The sequence below is a fragment of the Rhinatrema bivittatum genome, chromosome 10, assembly GCF_901001135.1.
Source record: "Rhinatrema bivittatum chromosome 10, aRhiBiv1.1, whole genome shotgun sequence".
Taxonomy (NCBI): domain Eukaryota; kingdom Metazoa; phylum Chordata; class Amphibia; order Gymnophiona; family Rhinatrematidae; genus Rhinatrema; species Rhinatrema bivittatum.
Window position 1 is genome coordinate 76,862,584 of NC_042624.1, and position 12,466 is coordinate 76,875,049.

The 12,466-nt window shown below is 45.1% G+C and overlaps 1 protein-coding gene across 2 annotated transcripts in view; it reads right to left on the reverse strand.

Annotated features, from left to right (window-relative positions):
* The window catches only part of FNBP1L (formin binding protein 1 like), a 194,076-nt gene that overhangs the window by 40,008 nt on the left and 141,602 nt on the right, over nucleotides 1-12,466 (reverse strand). The window lies entirely within an intron of this gene.

Consider the following 12,466-nt stretch of genomic DNA (forward strand, 5'->3'; position numbering starts at 1 on the left):
CGCAATCTTATTAACTTTCCACCTTATCCACTCGGGACTAAATTCTTCTCCACCATAAATGAAAATCTGTTAGACAGGGTGATTCGTGAAACATCGGCCGTTTGGAAAACTAAGGGAAGTTTCAGCACTGGTAAAGGCAGCACAACGCGAGTATTGGCCTAAATCATTAAAAAGAAGATCAACATTCACAGTGAATATGGCAGCTAATTGATGGATGAAGCTGTTGAAGAGATTATTGTGACCATGAATTTATTTCATTGGGATTTGTGAATGGTACAATTGTCATAAGTGTGTGCTGAAGTAATATAATCATTTTATTTGCTGTTATATAACATACATCAGGTCAATTTATTTGCTGTACTGTAAACCATTGCTTAATTATAGGTGTTTCGTCATTCTGTTACAGTATTTTAATAGGTGAATGAATGAGGATGAGTGTGAGCGATTTAATGTTATTTGTTGTTAATGCTGTGGAATATTTGATAATAAAAATTGTGCACTCTCATTCAATTGCATGATTACCCCATAGCATCCATGAACTTGTAGTCCCTGCTTTTCTTAGAGAAATCAGAACCCATGCATACAATGGGACAGAACCAGGATTGATCAAGCTGTTCTGAAAACATGAAGCCTGCTGATAACTCATTTTGCCCTGTGCACATTTTATCCTGTTTTGATTTATGATGTAAAATATATGGATTCCTGTAGATTGGATGCCTTTTACATGATGGAGAGCACATCTATGGTGATGTGAGAGTTAAATGCTCATAATGCCATTCCTTCCCTTTAATGGAGTCTCTCCCAGCTGTACTGCCTGCTCTTGCTTCTTTTGCATACCACCAGGACAAAATAATACTTTTCAACAGGCGATGCAGCAGAGGACAACTAATGGGGAAACAAAGAGTTAATCAGGACTCTGCTGATGATCAACTGGTGGCCAATATCCAGGTTTCATGTCACACTGTATTACTGATCACCACGCCCTAGTACTGTGTATGAGATTTATGCATTAGCCAACTCTTTGTCAAAATATAAATTGATCAGCAAGGAACTTATTTTTATTGTGTTTTAAGTAATCCTGTACTAATCAGCTTGGCAGAGGAAAAAATGTCTGCAAACTGTGGCTTGGTGATCATTAGTGGAACTCCATTAGCTGTATGGAAAATGAATGTACTCAAAATGGATCCATGGTTGAGATACTAAAACCCAAAACTCAATTACTGACCTACTCACAAAAATGAATACAATCCCATTAAGGCCCAGCTTAGGAAAGCTAACAAATACCTTATAATCGAGTGTGTGCTTTTCAGAGGCCAGAATTTAGAGAAACATATCCAGAAAGAGAGACTCACACAAAACAGAGCTAATGTACTACTCCAGGGTATTAATCTTGCTGTAATACAAGAAAAGCAGAAGACGACTGGATTTGTTTCCTCCATGAGATGGGTAAGGGAGAAGAGCTCTTAGGAAGTCATTAAAAACAATGCTGGTGTGTATGGATGACTGCTTCGTGCTGTTCTGGGTGGGAGGGTACAGGAAGCAGGGAGAGTGTTGGGAGAAGGTGGTAGGCAGTTAAAACTGTTTGCTCTCAGAGCTCGGAGGTGTTTATTAGAAAAAAAAAAAAAAGACATGAGGTGTAACATTTGTTCTTTAACTTTAAGCTGATACGGATATCTTATGTATTGCTTTCTTTAGTGTAATTAATCTGCTGAGTTCTTTCTAATTATGGGTGTATGGGTTTTCTTGCATTATGCTATTTTCTTTGATTCCGTTGTATTCACCATTATACAAAAAAAGTATTTAAATAAAAAAAAAAACCCCAAAACTTAGGGCCGCACCTGAGCAACGTGGATTTTAAAAGCTAATTATCTGTGTATGTGCGCACGTGCGAGCTAAAAACGGGACCGGAAAAGGGGCGGAGCATGGGCATTCCGGGGCGGGGCCCAACAGTTATGCGAGTAACTCGTATTTTAAAACCGGGGTCCGCAGCACGTGGAGGCTTGTTGGCCACCTAACTTTACTGCTGCTCCTGAGGAGGAGTAAGTCTGCAGAAATCGCTTAGTAAGCCTAACACGACAGGGTGAGGGGTCCGGGTCAACTGGGAGGGAGTGCAGGCTGAAGAACCAGAGGGGTCTGGATGACCTTGAAATAGACTGGACAAATGGTGGGCTACTTGGTAAAACTGGGAACGAACTTCGTGCAAGAATGTTTTAAAACCCTTAATCTGCACGCGTTAAAGCTAAGTCTAAAGGAAGATATGCGAAGTACACTTACTCGAGTAATGGGTTAAAATAAGGGGCACATATATGCGCAGTAGGCGTATTTTAAATCATACGTGTGCACCTGCAGCGCATGTATGGGCACCCGTGAGCTTCTATTAATGATCGAAGACAAGATTTTAATTAACATTACCTCCCGTACATTAATCATTTGAAAAGACAGACAGTTTTGGAGTTAGCATAGGAGTTTAATGTTTAAACTTATTCTGAGCTGCTTTTCTAATATGAATCAAACCAAAGAGACAGAAAGTGCATGAAGGATTAGGCTCTAAGCCAGCGAGCCTGAAATAGTACAACGTTTGAACATTCCTGGCTGAAATTTCTTGAATGCTCCTCAAAGAATCTGGTATCTTCATTATAATAAGTGTGTGCTCACTCTGCAATGTCAGCTGTTAAAAACTGTGGTAAGCAGTCTTGCATCTTTTATGCAGGGAAACAAATTGGTGCAGCATGTTTTCAGATATTGGAATCAGTGACTCGTATAGTTATCAATTAAACTTCTTGTTATTTCTTACAGAAATTCAAATCACAACAGGGGGGGAGGGGAGCAAGATGGCAGCAGGTGCAGATCATTGGGAAGCCGCTAAGCGTTTCTTCCCTTGGATAATGCTTCTAGCACAAAAGGAAAAGTCCTGGCTTTCCCCTCCAAGCCCACCTCATTTCAGCAGACCTGTGATCCTATTTCTGAGGGGGATGACCCAGCAGAGAACGCATCTGGCGGTTCTGGGGAAACCTCTCTCCCACTCCGAGACAGCCGCTGGTGTTCAGAGGAAGTGGCGTTATGTGTGGAGTCAGTGACGTCGCCGGCTGATGAGCTTGGCCCTGGTTTTGCTGTGAAGGGGGCTGCTGCACACACTGAGACACCGGAAGCGGCACCAGGGGTGAAGGTGATGAAAGCAGTCTCAGTGGAGGGGAGTCGTTAAAGATGGAGGAAAAGCTGTCGATCCCCAGAACGGAGAGAATGCCTGGAGAAACAGCTGCTTCTCCCCCTCAGTGCTGAAGAAGCCACCCAGTGGTGACCCTGGGAACTATTTGACAGGTGCTGGTAAGATTAGAGACCTCTATTACCAAATCTATGTCAGAAATAAACTTCTTGCATGTAAAGGTTGAGGCCATAACTCAGGAACACAAGACTAGCTCAAATGAATTTAGGGAACATATTGAGGCCTTGGAACAGGAGACTAAAAACCTTAAGGAAGTTAATGCTACGTTGATTCAAGACAAGATCATGATGTATAGAAAAATGGAACAATTTGAATATTGTTCAAGACGGCTGGATCTTTGTTTATTGAACTTCCCTAAGGTGCTTGGATCGTCAACTAGAGACTTAGTCAAGATATATAAGATGGAGGTATTGGGTATACCTGCAGAGTCAGTCTCCCAATGAATAAGGCCTTCTAAATACCATCTAGGAGTCAGTGGGAGGCCTTGGGGGAAACTGAGTTGAAGCTCAGATTATGGAAGATAATTTGGATATCTCAGCTATTTTGGAGAATACAATATCAGCTGAGCAGAAGAGGGCTTTGCTCCCAGTCTCCTTTGTTTTTGAGCAAGATTTGAGCTCAGCTATGCGCTTCTAAGGTCAAAAGCTATCGCTCTTCCTTGATGTGGCTCAGTCCACACAGGAAAGAAGAAAATTATTTCTAGGGATGCGACAAGAGACTCATTCTCTTGGGAGCCTCCTATTGTTTACATTATCCCTGTAAATGTGTAGTGCGGTATTTCTAATGTGAAATGTGTCTATTTTTTATAGCTGAGCAACTTAGATTCGTTTTGCAAAGAGGATCCAGGAGTTCTTTCTGGCTAGGCCTATTGCATTAGTCCAGCAAAGTCTCTTAAATATTTATGGTAGGATATTCAGTATTGCGTTACTTTTAATTATTTCCTTAATATTCTCTCTATATTCTGATCCCCTTCCTCCAAAACAGATTGGGATTTAATTAGACACATTTTATGTAAAAGTTTAATATTGATCTAATAATTTTATTTGCATTTTCTCTTCCCACCTCCTTCTGGCCTTTCAGCCCCTTTTGTTCTTTCCCCAACCCCACCCCCCTCCTCTTTCTCTCTCTTCTGACCTCATTCTCCTCCCGCTCCCACCCCCTACTCCCCAGGTCTCCTCATTATTCTCTACACAACATCCAGCTCATCTCAATGTCTGCTGTCTGGAGCAGGGGAAGAGCGGAGTGGCAGCATTAGCAGCAAAACCGGTCAGGTCCCACAGCAGCAAACATCTGCACAATCCCACGACAGCCGCAGCAAGTCTCAGCAGGTCCCAGAGAGGCGACAGCAGCAGCAGCAAAGCTGAAGATGACCTGCACGTGACAAACCTCCCCTTTCTGTGCAGCTTGCTCACGATGGAAGTTACTCTGCACAGAAAGGGGAGGATCATAGTGAGGCACAGAGCACATGGACCGGGAGCAGCGAGAAGCCCATGCGGCTGCCAGTGGATCCCATCTCATTAACGGCGAAAAAGAGAGGTCCACACTCCAGCTGAAGAAGAGGGAGCTCATTTTGCGGCTCCTCCTTGTATGCTGGATGGCCCCATGATAAAGATTTGCAGTGCTAGCACTTCCTGAATGCTCATCTTGTGCATCGTGAGATAGGCATACAGGAAGTGCTAAAACCGCCAGTGTAGAGTACCATGGGGCCAGCCGGCACACGAGGAGCCGCCGCAGGAAGAACTTCTGTGGCACTGCAAGGAATCCTGTCTTCGCCCAAGAAGCAAGGCACTGGGTGCTGGCAGCAGCAGCAGAAGAGGAATAAGAGACCCATGAACCCTGCCTAGGTAGAGGTTGCTTGTGTGTGCATGGGAGCCTGCCTGGGATGGATGAATAAATGGGAGTCTGCCTTGGGAGGGGATGTGTGTGTGTGTGTGTGTGTGTGTGTGTGTGTGTGTGTATGCATGAGTGAATGGGAGCCTGCCATGGGAGGGGATCAGGGTGTGTGTGTGAGTGAATGGGAGCCTGTCTTGGAAGGGGATGGGTGTGTGTATATGTGTGAATGAATGGGAGCCTGCCTTGAAATAGGATGGCTGTGTGTATGTGTGTGAAAGTGAATAGGAGCCTGCCTTGGGAGGGGATGGTGTGTGTGTGTTGTGTGTGCATATGTGTGTATGAGAGAGAGTGAATGAGAGTCTGCCTTGGGAGGCAATGGGTGTGTATTAGTGAATGGGAGCCTGCCTTGGGAGGGGATGTGTGTGAGTGTGTGTATGTGTATGTGTGTGTGTATGTGTGTGAGTGAATGGGAGCCTGCCTTGGGAGGGTGTGTGTGTGTGTGTGTGTGTGTGTGTGTGCATGTGTGAATGGGAGTCTGCCATGGGAGGGGATCGGGGTGAGTGTGTGAGTGAATGGGAGCCTGCCTTGGAAGGGGATGGGTATGTGATTATGTGTGAATGAATGGGAGCCTGCCTTGGGAGGGATGGGGGTTTGTGTGAGTGAATGGGAGCCTGCCTTGAGATGGGATGGCTGTGTGTATGTGTATGTATGTGAGAGTGAATAGGAGCCTGCCTTGGGAAAGGATGGGGGGGTGTGTGTGAGTGAGTGAGCGAGTGAATGGGAGCCTGCCTTAGAAGGGGATGGGTTTGTCTGTGTGTGTGTGTGTGTGTGTGTGTGTGTGTGTGTTTGTGTGAGTGAATGGAAGCCTCTCTTGGAAGGGAATGGGTGTGTGTGAGTGAATGGGAGCCTGCCTTGAGATGGGATGGCTGTGTGCATGAGAGAGAGTTAATGAGAGCCTGCCTTGGGAGGGGATGGGTGTGTGAGAGAGAGAAAAAGAACAGCTGTCTGGGGAGGGATAGATGTGTGGATATGTGAGAGAATGTGTGGGGGTGTGTGTGTGTGAGGGCAGTGAACACTGGATCTCTGTTATGTTTCTATGTTAGCACAAAGAACAATATTTACTTCAAATTTAGGGAAACTCTGAAGACCTGGCTCTTTGCCCATACCATCTGCTGAGCGGAGGGCTGTTTTAGTACTGAGCTTTGAGCTGGGGTTTATGGTTATTAGAATACTTTATGCTGTGATGATACTGAGGTTTATTATTGAATTTTACTGTACTGAAGCATTGCTGAGGTGAGATGAGGGAGAAAAGGCTTTAGAAATTTGAGGCTCAATTTTAAAAGCATTGCTCATGCTAAAAGGCCCATACACGTGAGTATCTGGGCTGTGTGTGAGCAATGCATATTTTAAAAGCCGCAAATTACACACATAACTAATGCATGCTCAAGCAAAACTAAAGGGGTGGAGTTGAGGGCAGGGCAAGGGAACTGCAGGGAAAGGCGAACAGTTACGCGCGGAGCTCTGTATTTTAAATCTGGCGGCCTGTTGGCCACTTCTGTTTACTTCTGATGAGGTGTAAGTCTTTATACATCTCTATTGAGGCCTAAATTGACTGGATGAGGGATGTGGGTCAACGGGGGGGGGGTGTAGGATGAAGAACCAGACTAATGGCCTCCAGACGGACTGGCCAAACTGGTGGACTAACTGGTAAAACTGAGAATGGCCTTCACGTGAGCATGTTTTTAAAATCACCTTCCCTATGTGCGTTAAAGCCGACAAATTCTTAAGGAAGGTACGCGCTATGGGGCGGATTTTCAGAGCCCTGCTCGCCGGGAAGCCTATTTTACATAGGCCTCCCGGCGCGCGCAGAGCCCCGGGACTCGCGTACGTCCCGGGGTTCTCGGAGGGGGGCGTGTCGGGGGGCGGGGCCGGAGCGCGCGGCGTTGCGGGGGCGTGTCGGCAGCGTTTTGGGGGCGGGTACGGGGCGTGGCTACGGCCCGGGGGCGTGGCCGCGCCCTCCGTACCCGCCCCCAGGTCGCGGCCCGGCGCGCAGCAGGCCCGCTGGCGCGCGGGGATTTACGTCTCCCTCCGGGAGGCGTAAATCCCCCGACAAAGGTAAGGGGGGGGTGTAGACAGGGCCGGGTGGGTGGGTTAGGTAGGGGAAGGGAGGGTAAGGTGAGGGGAGGGCAAAGGAAAGTTCCCTCCGAGGCCGCTCCGATTTCGGAGCGGCCTTGGAGGGAACGGGGGGAGGCAGCGCGGCTCGGCGCGCGCAGGCTATACAAAATCGATAGCCTTGCGCGCGCCGATCCAGGATTTTAGTGGATACGCGCGGCTCCGCGCGTATCTACTAAAATCCAGCGTACTTTTGCTTGAGTCTGATGCGCAAGCAAAAGTAGGCTGATCGCGCTTCTTTTAAAATCTACCCCTTTATGTTTGCTCGAGTAACCGCTTAAAATTAAGCACACACACAGGCACGGTAAGCGTACTTTAAATCATACATGCGAAATGCGCGCACGATTTAAAATTCCAGCGTATGTTTGTTCATGCACTTCTTTTAAAGCTGCCGTCCCTCTATATTAGGTGTGGGGATGGCGATGCAGTTGGGGAGGGAATGTTTAGTTTGCACTGTACCACGCTTCGTTGTCTGATCAATCAATTGCAGACACTGCATATGGATCAATATGAAGAAAACCCAGCAAGGAAGGGATACACTGAGGTATGCGCCGACACAAAAAAGGCAACCTGTATTATTTTAAAATGTCTCCAGTGCCTATGACTATCGTTTTCAGAAAGGGGTGCAGTGTATTTATCTTGAGGTCACAGACAGGCACGAGTCCCTAGATGACTTTAGTTTCTCCCTAGAATTTACTGAAATCCTCTGCCACTGTCATGCTGTCCTTAGCTGACAAAGCGTGACTGCAGATGAACCCTGCGGCTTGAAATTCAGTTTTCTTTTCCATTCGGAAGTGTCCCGTTTTCCACCTGGTACCCCGTCTGAAAATAAATGACCTACACTTCAACCTCGGCTGTCTACCAGATGAGCCACTCCCCTTTCAATGGTGGGATGCAGCAGACTGAAAGTCATGGCAGCATCCTCCAAAGGGGAGCAGACTGGATGAATTAGCCATGAAAAGCAATGTCAGAGCACTGTAACAGCAATGAGACAGCTTGGGCCACACAGGAGGGAAGCCTTTGATAGCCAGGCTTCATCAAACTTGAAAAGCAATGTTATCTCAGCATGCCACTCTCAAGTGCCTTTCTGGTATCACATAAGACTACATTCTAAAACCAACAGATACATTATAAAGGCATCTGATTCTAATACTATAATATGAAATTATAAGGTGTTTAACAGTTAATTATTGAATTTACTTTAACAGACACCAAACTAAAGGGCCAACGTACTAACCAGTTTATTTAAATAATATTGGGATTTTTGTTACAATATATATATAAATACCACCTACCAAAAAATGTTAAACATATCAATCATACACATTCCAAGAACAGACAATACAAAAATGCTTTTCAAAAAGATACAATATAAATATCAAAGCTTATGTATAAAGAGCACACACATTCAATTCAACTGACAACAATATAAATGCAAGAGATCATGTCACATCAAAGAATCAGTTATATATCAGTCTATATGGTTCATTAATATTGTGACATTCATTGCTCATATTAATTCAAATTGAATTGTCAGCTGAATTGAATTTAGTGTGTGCACTTTATATATAAAATTCTGATACTTAAATTGTTATATGCACTTTGTAGACTTCCCTGTATTTGCTGAAGGAAAGTAAGCGTTGCCCTGTGAGAAGTCTATTTCCACTTTTTATATGCAATTAATATAAAAAATCTACAAAAAAGAATAACTTGGACAATTATGGACCAATGATTAAACAGGACCCATTTGCGCTGAAAGCTGAAAAATGTATTAAGTAATCTCGACATGAGTGTTATGAAGGTCCTTATATAAAAAGCAATGAGTTTTTGCTTGATTATGGTACAGTAAGGATTTAAAACATAATAGATTTTCAGGTGATAAACACTTGAAATTTTTTTTTTTTTAAATATATGGGTATTCTCCTATTTTTGTTTTCCATATTTATACAAATTGAGGGTTCTCTCTTTTGAGATCATTTTTTTCCATGCACAATTTTGCTACTGTGAAATCACTAAAGGGGATGATTTGCATGATTATTCAACACATTAGCTATTTTGCAAACTTTTTGCAAATAGCTTTGCAAACACAAAACTACACACAGAAAAATAGCAATGAGCACGTGTAAAAATTTGCAAATGCAATTATGCACACTCTACTATTTTTTCACGTGTTTTCTTGTTCAAGGCCATTTGCATTCTAGTACATTGGGTCCCAAGGAACTTGTTTAACAAATGTATATTAAAGCAACAGTGCTAGTATGTTTTAGGTTACACTGAGCAGTTATTGTCATTAAGATACCCTCCTTTTATTTCCAGTGACAAAGAAATGCTTCAAGTTTCTGAGAGCTCCTCAGTCTCTCCCATCACTATGTACCTACAAACTGAGGTTCTGTTGTGTTGATTCGGACACCTGTCGGCTGCACAGTGATCTGCGCTCCATTTATGCTAGACTCAGGAAAAGGAATTAAACGCAAAATAAAACAGGGCTGAAGCAATAATAAAAGCAGGGCATCTTTTATGGAAAAAAATGAGGGAAAACACAGATTCAGACCTTGGCCAGCTAGGAAAGTTAGCCAGAGAAGTTATCAAGCTAACTTAGTGTGGACATTCAGTGATGAGGGTGCGCTATCTTAACATTAGCCAGATTAAGTATCCTGTTACTCTAGTTACACAGCTACTTAGCCAGATAATGCTGAAAACTGGCTTTTGTCCAGAAAACTGAGTCAGATAACCAGCTCCGCCCTGTCTCGAGCTAGCTGGAGGATGATATGCAGCTATCTTGGGGCGGGGGGGGGGGGGGGGGGGGGGCGGCTGGTTGATCTGGCAAGATTTTCAAATACTCCCATTTACCCAGCTAAGTTCCCATTCAGCTGGACAAACAGTGCTGAATATCGACTTCATGAGAAATACACAGCCCAGGGAGTGGATAAATCCGGCTACAACACTTTTCTGAGATATTCAACAGAGCACAACCAATTACGCTCCGTTGAATATAGGCAGACAAAGTCCTACTTAGCTAACTAAATGTATCCGGCTAACTTCAGCACTGCTCTCACAAGAGGGGTCCCACTATCGATCCCCGGACCTTACCCCAGTCACATGGCTGGGGCAAGGTCAGGTCGGTGCCATTTTGGCAGGATGCTAGGGGCACCCCAGCCTCGACACGGGAGCTTCATCTTAAGGTTCGGGGGGGGGGGGGGGTGAAAGGTGGGGCCGGGACCCTATATTATTTATTTTTATTTGGAGGGTGGGGATGGATATGGAAAGGGGGCCAGGACACTATTGCTGTCTTGCGGGGGAGGGGGTGGGTATCAGAAAGAGGCTGAGACCCTATTTTATTTTTGTTTTAAGCTCTCGGGGGGGAGGAGGGGGGGCAGGGTCATGATGGTCTAGAGATGAGGGAAGGGGAGGCCATCGCTGCATGCCTACATTTTTACATTTTTTTACATTTTGGGTGTATCGGGGCCGCTTCAACTGGCAGCCCCGGGCTGAGAAGGGGTTCAGCACTGTCCCCTGCTCAACCTCACCGTTTGCTGTGATTTTTTTTTTTCCCTGCCGCTTTAAATGTGCAGCGGGAGCCTCAGGACCTGCGTTAAGGTCCCGGGCCTCTTGCCGTTCATTTAACACATTTCAAATAGACATAGTTATTTTATTACGTCTGATCACCTTCTCTCGGTCAGCTACAATAAAATATTTACATGGAATTGACTAGTAATGACCTTTTTTTGCATTTATTTGCATTATTCATGCATGCACATCGCTTGCAAAGAAGGTCATTGTAATAGGGGAGGCAATCTGGGTGGGAAAGAGGCCAAATAATGCGGCAATGTCACGCGATATAACATCCATTATAGCTCTACTGCAGCTTGATGCATCACCTAGTTAGTCGGGTAAATTATTCAGCTAATTCCAAATATTGGAATTATCTGGCTAACTTAACTCTACCCCAGAACACCTCCAAGTTATCCACATGTTTTATCCAGCTAACTGCATAGCCAGATTACTCGGAAGCGATCGATGTGTGAGAATTTTAAAAGCCCTCTGTTGATCCAGCTAAGTCCTGAACTTCGCTGGTCAGACTATTTGAATATTGAGCCCACAATATGGGGTAGATTTTAAAAGGGTTACGTGCATATGTTATACGTGTAACCCTTTCAAAACCCCCCTGCACGCGCCGAGCCTATTTTGCATAGACTCAGCGGTGTGCGCAAGCCCCGGGACGCACGTAAGTCCCGGGGCTTTCCTGGGGGCGTTTCTCGGCGGCGCATCATTCGGGGGCATGGCTCCGGCCCGGGGGCGTGGCCGAGGCCTCCAAAATCGCTCCCGGGCCGGGGAATCGCACGGTGGCGACCGGCCAGGGCAGGCGTAACTTTCGCGATAAAAGTAGGGGGGCAGTGTAGATAGGGCTGGGGGGGGGGGTTTAGGTAGGGGAAGGGAGGGGAAGGTGGGGGGAAGGAGAAGGAAAGTAACGGGTAACGGGCAGCGCGCGCAGGGCTCAGTGCACGCAAGGTGCACAAATGTGCATCCCCTTGCGCACGCCGACCCCGGATTTTATAAGATACGCGCGGCTACTAGCGTATCTTATAAAATCTGGCGTACTTTTGTTTGCGCCTGGTGCGCGAACAAAAGTACGCACGGGCGTAGTTTTATAAAATCTACCCCTATGTTAGGAAAAAGAAAAAAGCAGGGATAAGTAAAGGAGAAGCAATAGAACCAAGAAACAGGCAAGATGGTCTTGTAAAGAACCTGCATAAAGTCAGTAATCCTGTCAAATGAAGAAATATTTAGAAAAAAAAGAATTACTTTCTTTTTTTTTTATGGTGGCTCTTACAAGAAGTCAGCCAAGCCTAAAAATAAGGCCTCTTAAAATGCAGCAGAAAAATCTGTATTTAAGCAGAAACTACCACGGAACTTGGAATCTAGCATTTGTAAGATGTCGTCTCAGTTCAGCACCCAAAATAACTGGAAACCTCTCAGAAGAAATAGCTCAGTGCAGAAATGAATGCAAAACACACCCGCATCTTCTGGAGCTCCATGATGAATATTTATGTGATGTATTTGCATACATTGAATCCACTTCATGGCAAATTCCATATTGTGCTTGCTTATTCAAAAAATGAGGCCCGTGTGCAGAGCTTGAGGACTGGAACTAACTACCCCGTCCCTCCACGGGATATTGACTCGTCAATCCACAGCTCGCTCTCTTCTATTTCAACAATTTATTTATAGTGAAGACGG